Source organism: Manihot esculenta, chromosome 18 (assembly GCF_001659605.2).
Source record: "Manihot esculenta cultivar AM560-2 chromosome 18, M.esculenta_v8, whole genome shotgun sequence".
In the NCBI taxonomy this organism is placed as follows: domain Eukaryota; kingdom Viridiplantae; phylum Streptophyta; class Magnoliopsida; order Malpighiales; family Euphorbiaceae; genus Manihot; species Manihot esculenta.
The window spans coordinates 20,674,766-20,688,839 of NC_035178.2; positions in this window are offsets into that span (position 1 = coordinate 20,674,766).

A 14,074-nucleotide genomic window follows, 5' to 3' on the forward strand; every position below is an offset into this window, starting at 1 on the left:
TTCCTTCACACTGCTCCTATCTGGTACACAAAGTCGACTCCTATAACGGAGGATCCCTTTACTGTCAAATCTGAACTCTGCACTGTTGCCTGACTGAACAGTCCTGGCAATTTTCATCAACTCTGGGTCCTCGTGCTGTTTCTGAGCTATCTGCTCCAGAAACACAGGTGTCACTCTCATCTGTGCTATCAACGCACCTTTACCAGACAACTCGAGCTGTAACCCCTCTTCTAAGAGCTTATAAAGCTCCATCACGACTGGTCTCCGCTCTGCTGCTATATGGGCTAAACTGCCTAGTGACTTCCGGCTTAGGGCGTCTGCCACAACATTCGCCTTACCCGGATGATACTGGATTTTACAATCATAATCACTGAGCAATTCTACCCATCTTTTCTGCCGCAAATTCAGCTCTCTCTGACTCAAGATGTACTGTAAACTCTTGTGATCGGTGAAGATCTCGCATTTAACCCCATAGAGGTAATGCCGCCACATCTTGAGTGCAAAAATAACTGCTGCCATCTCTAGGTCATGGGTAGGGTAATTCAACTCGTGCTTCTTCAACTGTCTAGAAGCATAAGCTATCACCCTATCACTCTGCATCAAAACACAGCCCAATTCCACTCGAGATGCATCACAGAACACTGTGAAATCCTCATTACTGATAGGCAGAGCTAGCACTGATGCTGTTGTCAATCTCCTCTTGAGCTCTCCCCCAAATCCACATAAAACCTTCAGAAAACATAAAACAAGCTCAGGATCTTCACTTACCTCTTCAAACCAAGAAAATGAACGATCCTAACGTAGAGTTTTGGAGCAACTCTCCTTCAAACTCTCCAAACTTCACAACTTTGAGTTTTTAGCTTAAAACCTTCAAAATACCATCAAAACTAATCAAATCTTTGCAAGATTGAATGAAAACATGAAAGAATACTCACTAAAGACAGGGTCTCACCTCAGAAGACAAAAGAAACGGTGCTCTTATCGCTTCAACCGACTGAGGGCCATTTATAGGTGGGTGGCCAGACCACCTTCGGCGGCCACACGTGAAACCGAAAGCCATGCATGTTCGGCGGCCGAACCTCAACTTCGGCGGCCGAACCTGGCTTTTCTGCCTTGGTTCATTTCATTCAAAAACCTCATTTCCTTATACTTTAACACTATAAAACATACCAAAACATGGAAGAAAAACATCACTCTCACCCGTCTAGAGCCTGCCGACATCCGAAACTCCATCGGCAAGTAGAATTCCGACGCCGGACTCTCGCCGGGTATTACAGAATGGACATCGTCTGAAACCATACTTTGAAGGGTTCGCAGTACAAGTGGTGGAAGAAATTCCACTACAACATCCTTCTGCCTAGAAGATCATGCCATGCACACCACACCCCAGGGAAGTACTCAGTTTCTTTTGTTCTCTTCTCTCTTCTTCTCCTCTCCGCTTCTCTCTTCTTTTACATTGAGGACAATGCATAATTTAAGTGTGGGGGTGCATATAGTTTCTTTCTTCTTCTTCTCCCTTTTCCTTCTTCTTCTCCTTCCTTCTTCTTCTCCCCTTCTTTTCTACGATTTCTTATGCTTTCAGATTGCAAAATTTTTTTTCTTTTTCCTTTCAGTCTTAAGTTAATTAGCCACAGTTAAATTTTAATTCGTTTATGCTTTCAATAAAACACACACAACCACAACCTTCTTCTTCTTCTTTTTGTTTTGCTCTACTCAAACTGATGAACTATGTTGGATAAGTCTTTCTTTCCATGACCCCATTGATGTGAAAACTCTTTAAACTTATATTGAATCAATTGCAGTGAGTTGTATTCATGTTTGAGAATTACCTTTTAAAATTGAATCTTTGAGTTTGCCATGGTGAAAAATGTATTGATGACCCTCAATTGATTGAGAATAAATCAAAGTTGTGTGAATGAACTTAATATGACTTGATTTAGCAATTGGTGTTGATTTGCCCAAATCATTGAGAGAAAGAAAATTTAGCAAAGGCAAAGCTCTCAAAAGCACAAAACAAGAAAATGTTCCAATGGTCAAAAAGACTATGAAAAGAGCTAGTAGCCACTTGGAAAGGTGATCAACTGAGTAACTGGGGGTGGGTATCACAAATATGTACCTTCACGTCAAAAGGTTGGTGACCTTTTCAAGCAAAACCAAAGTGCAAAAAGCCTGAATAAAGTACTTCAAGGTAAGGGCAAGTCAATCCAAAAGCTAGAAAAAGTCTTAACATAATGTGCATGTCTCTCTTGAGGAAAACAAATCCTAGCCATGGTAAGCAAAGGGAAACAAGGAAAGGAGGTAAGTAATCTTCATGCATATATTCTTCACTGCAATGATTCAAAATAGGTGTCTTGAGTATGAGCTTGAGTGGAAATAAGGATCTAGAGCAAAGAGAAGCTTATTTGACTATGTTTATTTGCTTGAGGACAAGCAAAAGCTTAAGTGTGAGGGTATTTGATAGAGCATATTTTAGCCCATATTTTCATGATCTTATTGATGTTTATTTGCACCTATTCTACCTAATTTTGTGGTTTTAATCATGTTTTGCAAATATTAGGTGTGAAGAAACAATTTGAAGAAAATGCTCTTAAAAATGCCAAAAGAAGCCAAAACTAGAGAAGCAACCTTCAGAGGCAACTTTCGGAAGCCAAAAATTAGTCACCTTCGGCGGCAACCTTCGGCGGCCGAAAGAGGATTCCAGAAACGAAAGTCGACCACCTTCGGCGGCACCTTCAGCCGCCGAACCTTGTGTCCAGAGCCGAAAGTCCAGCCTCTGAAACTCACTTTAGGCAGCCGAAAATGCACTCCAATGCACACTTTCCTTATTCAAGAAGCCATATCCCAAGTTGCCATATTTGAGGAGCCAAACAAGGGAAGTATTTTGAGATCCAAATCTTCAAGATTCACATTCAAATATTGGATTTCAAGATCAAGCTTATTAAGGAAGCCAAATCCAAAGATCACATGTTTCCCACTTAGTATCATGCACATTCAAAATTCAAAAGGAGGCTCCACCTTCCTCATTAGTGCATGGGCAATCTCTTGGACTTAATGTACAGCATCTTGAGGATCTTGGACAGCTATGAAAAGACCAAAGTGCCCCCACTTGCCTTCTATCACATGTGACTCGTTTTTGCCTTCACTCACGCACAAACAAGGCACATGCAACACCAAGGACACTTTGGACAGCCTCTAAAAGTCTCCTGGACTTCCATGAAACCCTAGGCAGCCTCTCAAGACATATTTAAAGGCTTCAAGAAGACAAGAAGACAGATTTTGATCCACCTCTTCTCAAGGAAATTCGGCAGCCTCTCCAAGGCTCTCTCTTCACCTAGTTCTTCATCTTTTCTTCTTCTTTTCTTTTATTTTCTGTTTTGGTTCAGCCATGAGTGGCTGAAACCCTTCTTTCTAGTTGAAGTTTGGTTGAAACTAAGGTTGTTTAAAGGGTTGTGAGATCTGAACAGAAACTTTTGTCTTTGATTTTATTCAATATTCATGCAATTGTGCTTTGATTCCAAGATTGCTTTGTTGTTTTGATCAAATTGGCCACTTGATTCTTGATCGCAAAGTTAATTGATTGTTGGATTGGATATTTGTTAGTCCTTAATTGCTGGAAATATTCTGTCCATAGAACACTTGGTGTAAAAACCAAGAAATTGTATGATCTAGCAACATCTCATGTATTTGAGTAGCTAGGGTTTGGCTCTTTCTTGTTCTTCATGCAATTGGCAATTGTTTTGATGCCTATGGCCCAAGGACGTTCCTTGGAAATTTGTTGATTAGTAATTGGTTAGAGGACATTCCCTAATCAATTTGTTCATAAGGAAAGACATGGTGGTGAGAAGCGTCTTCCACCCCCATAACCAACCTATTGAATCAATCAAGATAACCATGTTTCAATGATCAATCCAAACAACCAAAGTGGATCCATATCTTCAACTAGACTTTTCTCATATTGATTTCTTGTTTTATTTTGATTACTTGCTGTTTTAATTGCTTTCAATAGTTGTTAGACAAATCAATCTCAAAACCCCCCTTTTTACTTTCCTTGCACTTGTTTCTATTTCTCTTTGATTACTTGCTTTCACTTGTGCTTTCAATTAGTTCTATTGGTCTTGATTGAGATAAATAAATAGGTAATCAATTCTCTATGGATACGATCCTTCACCACTACCTACAGTTGTAAATTGTAGGTAACCAAGAAGGTTATTTTTGACCGGCCTCGACAACCGCACTGTCAGGTGAGCTACTACAGCCCAGTGAGCAGAATAGTAAAATATTATATTAAAATTCATGCTTTCATGAAATGCGTCACATCACAAACAAATCACATTAAGGATGAACTTGTCACCAATAGCCCTCTACATATCCAATAGTGCCAGAACGTAGAATGGGTCCTGGTCTTTCCCTTACATAACATATCATAACATCCAATGTGCCAGGGACGTAGAATGGGTCTTCCTCGACTTCCATACCGTATCATCATCATATCATTTCATTCCATACGAGGACTAATGGATCATCCACATCAACATCATATTATGCAATGCAACATATTTGTGAATTCTAATGCAAACTGTAATACTCGGCTAGATTCCGGCATCGGAATCCCTACCTTCTGGCGGAATCTCCATTGGAATCTAGAATTTCTGAAGATGCTAGAGTCTTCTAGGGGGGTAAAATGTTTTTCTAAAATGTTTTCACATGATTTTATGGTTTTTAAATGGAAAAGAAATGGAGTTTTGAAAAGAATAGGCCAAGGAGGAAGATCTCAGGTTCGGCCGCCGAATGTGGGGCTGTTTTGGGAGTGCTTTAGGCCTCCGAAAGCTTTGAGGGCAGAAACTAGGTTCGGCAGCCGAACCTCAAGTTCGGCCGCCAAACATGGGGGTGTTTCGGAAGCAGGTTTGGCTTCCGAAGGTGTTCTGCTCAGCCACCTATAAAAGGCCCCCAGATTGGAAATGGGCAAGTTTTCTCTCCCCATTTCGATCATAGGTGAGTTCATGCCTCCTTTGGTTGATTTCATGTCTTTCCTTCAATCTCCCAAGGTTTTTATAAGTTTTATGGCTGTTTTGAAGAGTTTTAAAGCTTGGATCAAGGTTTGAGAGCTTGGAGACTTTTGGAGCTTGGGTTCTCCATATCTATAGCTTTGGGTCGCACCAACCCTCGATCTCCAAGAGGTAAGTGTAGATCCTTGCCACCTTGATGTTTTAATGAGGTTTTAAGTAAGTTTAAAGAAGTTTTAATGCTTAAGTATGGGTAGATATGCATGTTAGGGTTTATGTGGGTTTTATGCCCAATATATGTTTATGTGCTGATTGTTGGGGGTTTAGACTAGTGTTTATGCCCTATATGCTTGTGGGAGAGTGTATGCATGTTTGGGAGAAAGCAAGTGAAGTTTTGGGTTGTTTTGATGGTTTTGGCTTATGTGGGTCATGAGTTATTTATGTATGCTTTATGATGTTCTTTGTTAGAGTTTAAGCTTGTTTTAAGCTCCTTTATGCATGATTAAGGGTTATGCACGTTTTTAAGAGGTTGGATGCATGTTTTGGATGTTTGGAGGCTTGTTTGTGCTTGAGGCTGAGTTCTAGATGAACTCAGGTTCGGCCGCCGAAGGTAGTTTCGGCCGCCGAACCTGCCTGTGGATGCATGGTTTGGCTGCCGAACCCTGCCCCCGAAAGTTAGACTTGCGGCTTTAGAGGGTAGTTTCGGCCGCCGAAGCTTATGTTCGGCCGCTGAACATGCATAAGTTTTGGATCTGGAGGAAACTTTCGGCCGCCAAAAGTGCCCCCGAACCTGCATGGCTTTCAGCTCTGGAAGGGACCTTTGGCCGTCGAAAGTGCCGCCGAAAGTGCCCTGTCCAGCCCTTTCATGGTTGTTTTCTATGCACGTTTTGAGGATGTTTTAGGGGGTTGTTGGGGAGTTGTTTTTGAGTTGTATAGAGTGTGTTTGGTACCTCATTCGAGTCCACCTGTGTAGGATCGGACCCGAGGGACCGAGGAGGCCAGCAGTGTTAGCTGTTGCAGCATCAGTCCAGCGTCTGCCAGAGGTGAGTAGAACTGAACCTTATATTTTTAAATTAAATCAAATGCCTAAAGCATGTTCATGCATCATGTTTTGATGTAATAGGTGGATTGCACTAGTTTCACGAATATGACGCATTGCATTATTTACTGTTGATGTGGATGGACCAAGGCGACTTCAATAGCCCATAGATCTGTCATGATTGAAAGTCCTGTGTGAGCTCTTTCAGGGGGGCCGGGCGCTATGTTGGGTAAGTCCTGTGTGAGCCCTTTTAGGGTCGGGCACCATACTATGTGATTGAAAGTCCTGTGTGAGCTCCTTTGGGGGCCGGGCACCGACAGAGGGAGTTTTGAGGTCATGTCCAATCCGTGATGTGAATTGTTTGTGCTGTGACACATTTCATGACAGCATGTAATAAATGAACTGTTTTTATTGTTTCTACTCACTGGGCTTTTTAGCTCATCCCTCTCCCCTAATCCCAGTTTTGCAGGTCAGAGGTAGTCCAGGAAGACGTCAAGGGTAAAGGTTTTGGCTATGTAATAGAGTAGTGGACATGATGTAGATTAAAGGAATGTTATGTGATGTAATAGATTATAAGATAATATGTTTATGGCTTGGTTTTGTGCTTGGCCCTAAGGCTTGGTTAGTCCCTTTTAGTACATGATGTATGTTATGTTTTGGTATTGAGTTGTGTGTGAACCAGACTTGTGGCATGTGATGTTTACCACGCTAGAGTATTTGACGAGGACTCTAGTGGAGGTCTTATGTTTATGGTTTTGAGGCATTCACAGGTTAGGTTTTGGTTCATCGGATGTGATCCGAGCTTGATGTATGTAATGTTGACCCAGCTAGAGCTTTGATGAGGACTCTGGTATGGGGTTCTTTTATGTTTACAGTGATGTAGCATACAGGTCAAGCTCGGTATATACATTAGATGTTTAAGTTTTATGTAAATATTTTGATCATGTATGAGATTTGACCAGGTGATAGGATGTATGTTAGGCTTGCTACGGGTCCCGGCGGCCTTAAGCCGATCTGGATCCTAGCGCCGGTAGCGGTCCGGTTTCCGGGTCATTACACAAACAACCTAATATATCTCATGGCATTCGTAATGCATGAACATGCTCAAAATTTATTTATTTGCTTTGCAATATAAAGAGTCATTCTACTCACCTCATGCTAGCTCTAAAAAGACTCTGAAGCAGCTATCTCACTGCTGGAGTCTTCGGTTCCTCGGGTCCGAACCTACACAGGTGGACTCAAATGAGGAACCAAACATAGACTAATATGACTCTAAACAACCCCCCAAAAACTCCCTAAAACATCATAGAAATCATGTAAAGGAAGGCTGAATAGGGCACTTTCGGCGGCAGGTTCGGCGGCCGAAAGTCCCTTCCAGAGACGAAACTCATGCATGTTCGACGGCACCTTTGGCGGCCGAAACTCCCCTCCAGAGCCGAAAGTCCAACTTTCGGGGGCAGGGTTCGGCAGCCAAAAGCTTGCCTCCACAGGCAGGTTCGGCGGCCGAAAGTCCTTCGGCTGCCGAACCTGAGTTCTTCCAAAGTGGTAGAACTCAGCCTCGTCATGCACATTTTGCCTCCCAAACCTTTCAAACATGCATTTAGCTATTCTACAACATGCATACTCATGCAAACAAGCATATAGGGGTCTCACACTCTCCTAAACCCCAACAAAAACACATATAGCAACTCATACAACATACATTACACATATTTTCAACAAAACTCACATGAACCCTAACATTAAACAACTAGCTTAAACATGCATTTCTACCCTATAAACTTTCATAAAACTTGCTTAGAACATCGAAGAAGGTGAAGATCGACGCTTACCTCTTGCAGGTCTAGAGAAAATGTGACCCACTTGGAAATTTGGGGAAATGGATTCTGGAGGTCTCTAAGCTTCCAAACTTCAATCTAAGCTCAAAATCTTCAAGAACCAAGTTAAAACTTGTTAAAACTTGAAATATTTGAAGAAAATCATCAAAACCAACCATGGGAGGGCATGAACTCACCGTTGACCGAAAATAGGGGAGAAAACTCGCCCATTTTCGGCCATGGGGCCTTTTATAGGTGGCTGGCCAGACCACCTTCGGAAGCCAAAGGTGACTCCAAAACTCCACCATGTTCGGGGGCCGAACATGAGGTTCGGCGGCCAAACCTGAATTTTCCTCAATGGTCATCTTCTTTCAAAACTCAATTTCTTTCTTACTTAAAACCATAAAATACATGAAAACATTCTATAAAAACATGATTTTACCCTTCTAGAAGTTTCTGACATCCAAGATTCCATCGGACGGTAGGAATTCCGATACTGGAGTCTAGCCGGGTATTACAGGAATGCTCTCAATTTCACATGCTCTTCAGATATGCCTTGCAGTCTCATGGTAGAACATACTATGTGAAATTCTTTTAAGTGTTTATGGGGATCTTGATTCTCCAAAACTCTGAATTTGGATAGGAGGTGTATCAAACCTGTTTTTAGCTCAAAAGGTGCTGTCAAGGGCGGATAGGTGATGCAAAGAGGTGCTTGGTCACATATAGGGGCTGCCATTAGTGTTCTTTCCCTTGGAATTGGTGCCCTTATTGCTTGATTTTCTGGTTCAATTGCAGCAAAGACAGCAGGTTCAGCTGCTCTTCGGACAGGTGCAGCAGGTAGCACATGAAATTCAGCCATCTCAGTGGCTGTTTGGGCAAACTCAGCAAAGTTGTGCTCTGTTTCAGCACTATGGGGTTGCTGGTTCAGCAGATTATGGTGCAGAAGCAGGGTACACAGGCTGTTCTATTTTAGCAGTGGTTGTTGCTGGTTTGGTTGGTACAACAATTTCTGGTGCAATTATGGCAGTTTTAGTATGTGTTGTCTCTTGGATAGCAGCAGCTTCCACAGGTGCTGTTTGGACAGTAATTGTTGATGAGGATGGCTTTGAGGCTTGGCTCATCGGATTAGCTTGCTTCCTTAGTTGTTTTGTTGTATGCTCAATTTCTGGATCGTAAAGTAGAGTTTCTTTGTGTCCAGCCTTGGTCATGAAAGAAAAATAAATTAGTTAAATCAACTCCCGGCAACGGTGCCAATTTTTGACTGTGCAGTTGTCGAAGCTGGTAAAAAATAACCTTTTTGGTTATCCACAATTTTACAACTGTAGATAGTGGTAAAAGGATCGAATCCACAGGGAATTGATACTTACCTATTTTTCTTATCAAGACCAAGTAAATAAACTGAAAATAAAATAAAAGGGGGGTTTTGAGATTGATGAACTAAACTAGAATTAAAAATAACAAAGCAAAGCAAATAATAAAGTAAAGGAAATTCAATAATGAGAAAAGCTCTAGTTGAAGAATTGGATCCACTTCAGTTGTTGGGATTGATCATTGATACTTATATTCTTTTATTTGACTCAATAAATTAGTTATAGAGGTGGAAGACGCTTCTCACCTCCATATCACTCCTTAGGCATAGATTAATTAGGGAACGTTCTTTAATTAACCACTAATCAACAAGTTACCAAGGAACGTCCTTGGAGCTTTTAGCATCTTACAACTGTCAATTGCATTAAGAGATAGAGAGATCTAATTCTAGCTACCCAAATGTATGGGGATCTTACTAGATTATGCAATCTCCTTGGTTTTTACACCAAGAGTTACTTGTGTTTGAATAATTCAAGCAATTACGAACTTAAAAATATCAAAACTAACAAATTATTACATTGCAATCAAGAATTAATGGGCCCTATTGATCTAAACAACAAAGCAACAATGAAATTAAGCATGAAATTGCATAAATATTGATAAATAAAAGATAAACAATGTATGTTCAGATCTCCCAATCCATAAACAACTTGAAGTTGCACCTAATCTTCAACTAGAAAAAGGTTTCAGCCACTCATGGTTGAAACAAACATGAAAATAAAGAAAGAAAACAAGAAGAAGATGGAGAAGGGCCAGCGGCTATGGCGCGCGGCTACTGGTGTGGTTCTGCCGAAGATGGAGCCTCCCTTTTTGTTGGTTTGTTGTCCTCTATTTATAGCTGAATAGGGCAGCCCTTAGTTTATTGATTTGTTGGAGTTCTTTTCCTATTTGGATTTGAATTCTTGGAAGGCAAGTATATCTTCTTGAGATTTGGCTTCCTAGATATGTGGGATTGAGTGCTGAGGTGTCTTTAAGGTTTGCTGAGCTGTCCTCACGTGTTTGGGAAGGAAAAGATCTCTTGAAGATTTGAAAATTGAATTTCCTGCTTCTCTACTATCTGTTGTCGCAGGCCTTGTTTGCCCCGGTTGTGTGGGCAAACAGCTCGGACAAACAGTCTGTCTTGCCCCTGTCTACACACTGCCTCTGTTCTGCAGGTCTGTTTACTCAGTCTGTTTGGGCAAACAGTATGGTCAAACATCAAATCATTCTTCTCCCATTTCAGCTTCAACTTGGTTTGGGCAAACAGACTTGGGCAAACCAGGCTTGTTCTCTTTTACTCTCTTTTGGGTAGTTTTAAGGTCATTTTTACCAAATTATCATTTTTCACCATTTTCTGCAAAATAAGATCAAAACCACAAAATTAGGTAGAAAATGTGTAAATTAACATAAATAACATGGAAAATAGGTCTAAATTTGGCTTGATCAAACTTTTAGTCTGCTTCTATATCATTGTCCCTATATCTCTTCTCCCTCTTGTGCTGATCTCCTTCGAATGCTCCTTCCTCCATTTCTTCCTCTAGTTCTATTGAAAAACTTTCTCTAGTGTCATTTTCAATGAGGTCTCGCACCACTCGATTACGAGATCTGGCAACTAGTTCTCTCCCTTTTCTTGCTTCTTTTTTTCTAGTTTAAGGTGAATTGTGGTTCACTATTGTTTGATCTAGTGAATGCACTTGATTGGTTTAGAGTTCTGAGGTATCTCTTCTGCAAGATTAAACCTAACTAGGCAGCAATGTTTTGAAGTTGCAAAGCCATGACCTACAACTCCTTATCAGATAATGGGGTTTAGAAAGCTGCAACTGTTGAGTTTGGTAAAGTGTCTGGTAATGTGAGTAGGGTTGTTATTGGGCAGGAAAATGAGAATAGTGAAGTATTGTAATACCCGGGTAGACTCCGGTATCGAAAATTCTACCGTCCGGTGGAATCTCGGATGTTGGAGACCTCTAGAAGGGTGAAAACCATGTTTTCATAAAATGTTTTAATGTATTTTATGGTTTTAAGCAAGAAAGGAATTGAGTTTGGAATGAAAAAGACCAAGGGGGCATTTTCAGGTTCGGCTGCCGAACATTGGATGGTTTAGGGGGGCAAGTTAAGCTTCCGAAAGTTTCAAAGGTTCGGCCGCCGAACCTCAAGTTTGGCCGCCGAACTTGCATGATTTTTGGAGGCACTTTAGGCTACCGAAAGGTGGTCTGGCAGTCCCTATATAAGAGCTCCATGGCTGAAACGGGCGAGTTTTCTCCCCATTTCGGCCACGGTGAGTTCTTGCTCTCCCATGGTTCATTTTTTATGTTTTTCCTTCGATCTTTCACGTTTTAACAAGCTTTATGTTGATTTGAAGATATTTGAACAAAAGAGCAAGTTTTGAAGCTTGGAGACCAAAGAGTTTATTTCTCCCCATCTCCGAGCTAGGATCGTCTGCTCTCTCGCTCTTCAAGAGATAAGAGTAGATCCATAGTTCATTTCATGTTTTAAGCAAGTTTTATGAAGTTTCTTGGGGTAGAAATGCATGTATAGGTTTATGCTGAGTTTTTGGTTAAATATGTGTTTATGAACAATGTATGTTGGATATGTATGTTAGATGTGTTGTAGTTGGGGTTTAAGATAGTTTGAAGCCCCTAGGAGCTTATGTATGAATGTATGTATGTTGTGGAAGTGTTTATGCATGTTTTGTTTGAGTTGTGAAGTTTGGGAGGCATTTGTGCATGTTGGAGCTGAGTTTCTGCCCTTTGGGAAGAACTCAGGTTCGGCAGCCGAAGGCTCTTTCGGCCGCCGAACCTTCCTGTGGTAGCATGTATCGGCTGCCGAACCTTGCCCCCGAAAGAGGAATTTCGGCTCTGGAATGGAGTTTCGGCCGCCGAAGGTGCCGCCGAACATGCATGAGTTTCATCTCTGGAGGGAACCTTCGGCCGCCGAAAGTGCCGCCGAAGGTGCATGACTTTCGGCTCTGGAGGGCCTTTCGGCCGCCGAACCTGCCGCCGAAAGTGCCCTGTTCAGCCCTCCTTTGCATGATTTATGTGATTGTTTTATGGTGTTTTAGGGGGTTTTTGGGGAGTATTTTAGAGTCATGTTCATGGATGTTTGGTCCCTCATTTGTATCCACCTGTGTAGGTTCGGACCCGAGGAACTGAGGACCTCAGCGCTTCAGCCAGAGGTGAGTGGAATAACTCTTTATGTTTTAAAGTAAATAATGAATATTTCAGCATGATTCACAAATCAATGATACCGTGTGATATGTTAGGGTGTTTGCATTAGTATTCACGAATATGTTGCATTGCATATTATGTTGTTGATGTGGATGAATGTTGAGTGATCCATTAGCCCTCATATGTTATGTCATGATATGATGATGATACGGTATAGAAGTCCAGGAAGACCCATTCTACGTCCCTGGCATTTTGGAATGTTATGTTATGTTATGTAAGAGAAAGACCAGGACCCATTCTACGTTCTAGCACTAATGGAAATGTAGAGGGCTATTGGTGACAAATTCATCCTTGATGTGATTAGTTGTGTTGTGATGCATTTCATGAAAGCATGAACTTTTAATATAATGTTTTATTATTCTGTTCACTGGGCTTTTTAGCTCACCCCTCCCCCTTAACCCCCAGGTTTGCAGGTACGGGATAGACCAGGAGGCCAGCTAGAGTAAAGTCTTGATTATGTAATAGCTAGTGGTGGACATGATAAAAGTTGAAATGTAATGTTTAGTACAGTCATGTAATGAATAGTATTAATCAGTTATGAAATGTAATGATGTTATTGAGGATAGAATTGTGCTTGACCCTAGTATGTTGTTAATCCCTTTGAGTACATGATTTTAATGATGCTTATGTAAACCAAACTTAATACATGTTATGTCACCCCATTGGAGCATTGATGAGGACTCCAAGGAAGGGTTAATGTTTATGATTATGTTTATGAATAGTGCATGCACAGGTTGAGTTTGGTGAATGAATGAAAAGAAAAGTTCAAAATTTTTATGTATGTGTTGATCATGTATGGGATTAAGCAGGTGTACAGATTGTATGTTAGGCTTGCTACGGGTCTCGACGGCCTTATGCCGATCTGGATCCTAGCGTCGGTAGCGGTCCGGATTCCGGGTCGTTACAGATTGGTATCAAAGCCCTAGGTTCATATGGTCGGACCTAGAGTGTCGGGCTCATAGATGTTATAGAAGGTCAAGCACAATAGGAAAAATCATGTCCACTAGGATAGGATGTAAAGTCCTGTCTTGATTGATGATGTGAAATGCCATGATTATATGCATGTGCATTAATGGTATGCTATGTATGTGATATATGTGATGCGGGTTCATGTGTTTGCACATGAACCATTTGATGCTAATGTTTATGTGATGTGTGCTGTTTTTCAGTAAACAGGATGAGAGGAACTCGTCGATCTGCACGATTGACTGGAGTACCACCGGAGGATGAGGGCATGAGTGCCCATCCCCCTGCATTGCCAAGGGCAATGTCTAGCAGGTCTAGCAGGGAAAGAGCAGTGAGAGACCCTAGAAGGTCTTTGGATATGAACAGAAGCAGATCAGTAAGGGGAACAGTTCAAGGAGGAATGTCAGAGGATGTGGGGGATGACATGGATGTAGATCAGAGGAGGGATGGCAGTCTTGGAGTGAGTATGTCGGAAGAGGGTATGGGAGAGTCCTAAGGAGGCACTCAGGCCTCGGGATTTGTTCAGCCACCCCAGTACCCACCCTTTTCTCATAATCCCGGGCATTCGATGGGAGGTACATCGGATTACCCCAGCTTTAACCATTACCACTCCCACATGCCATACCCACCTTTCTACCCACCATACCCACAATACCCTATGTACCCACCCCCGTCCTT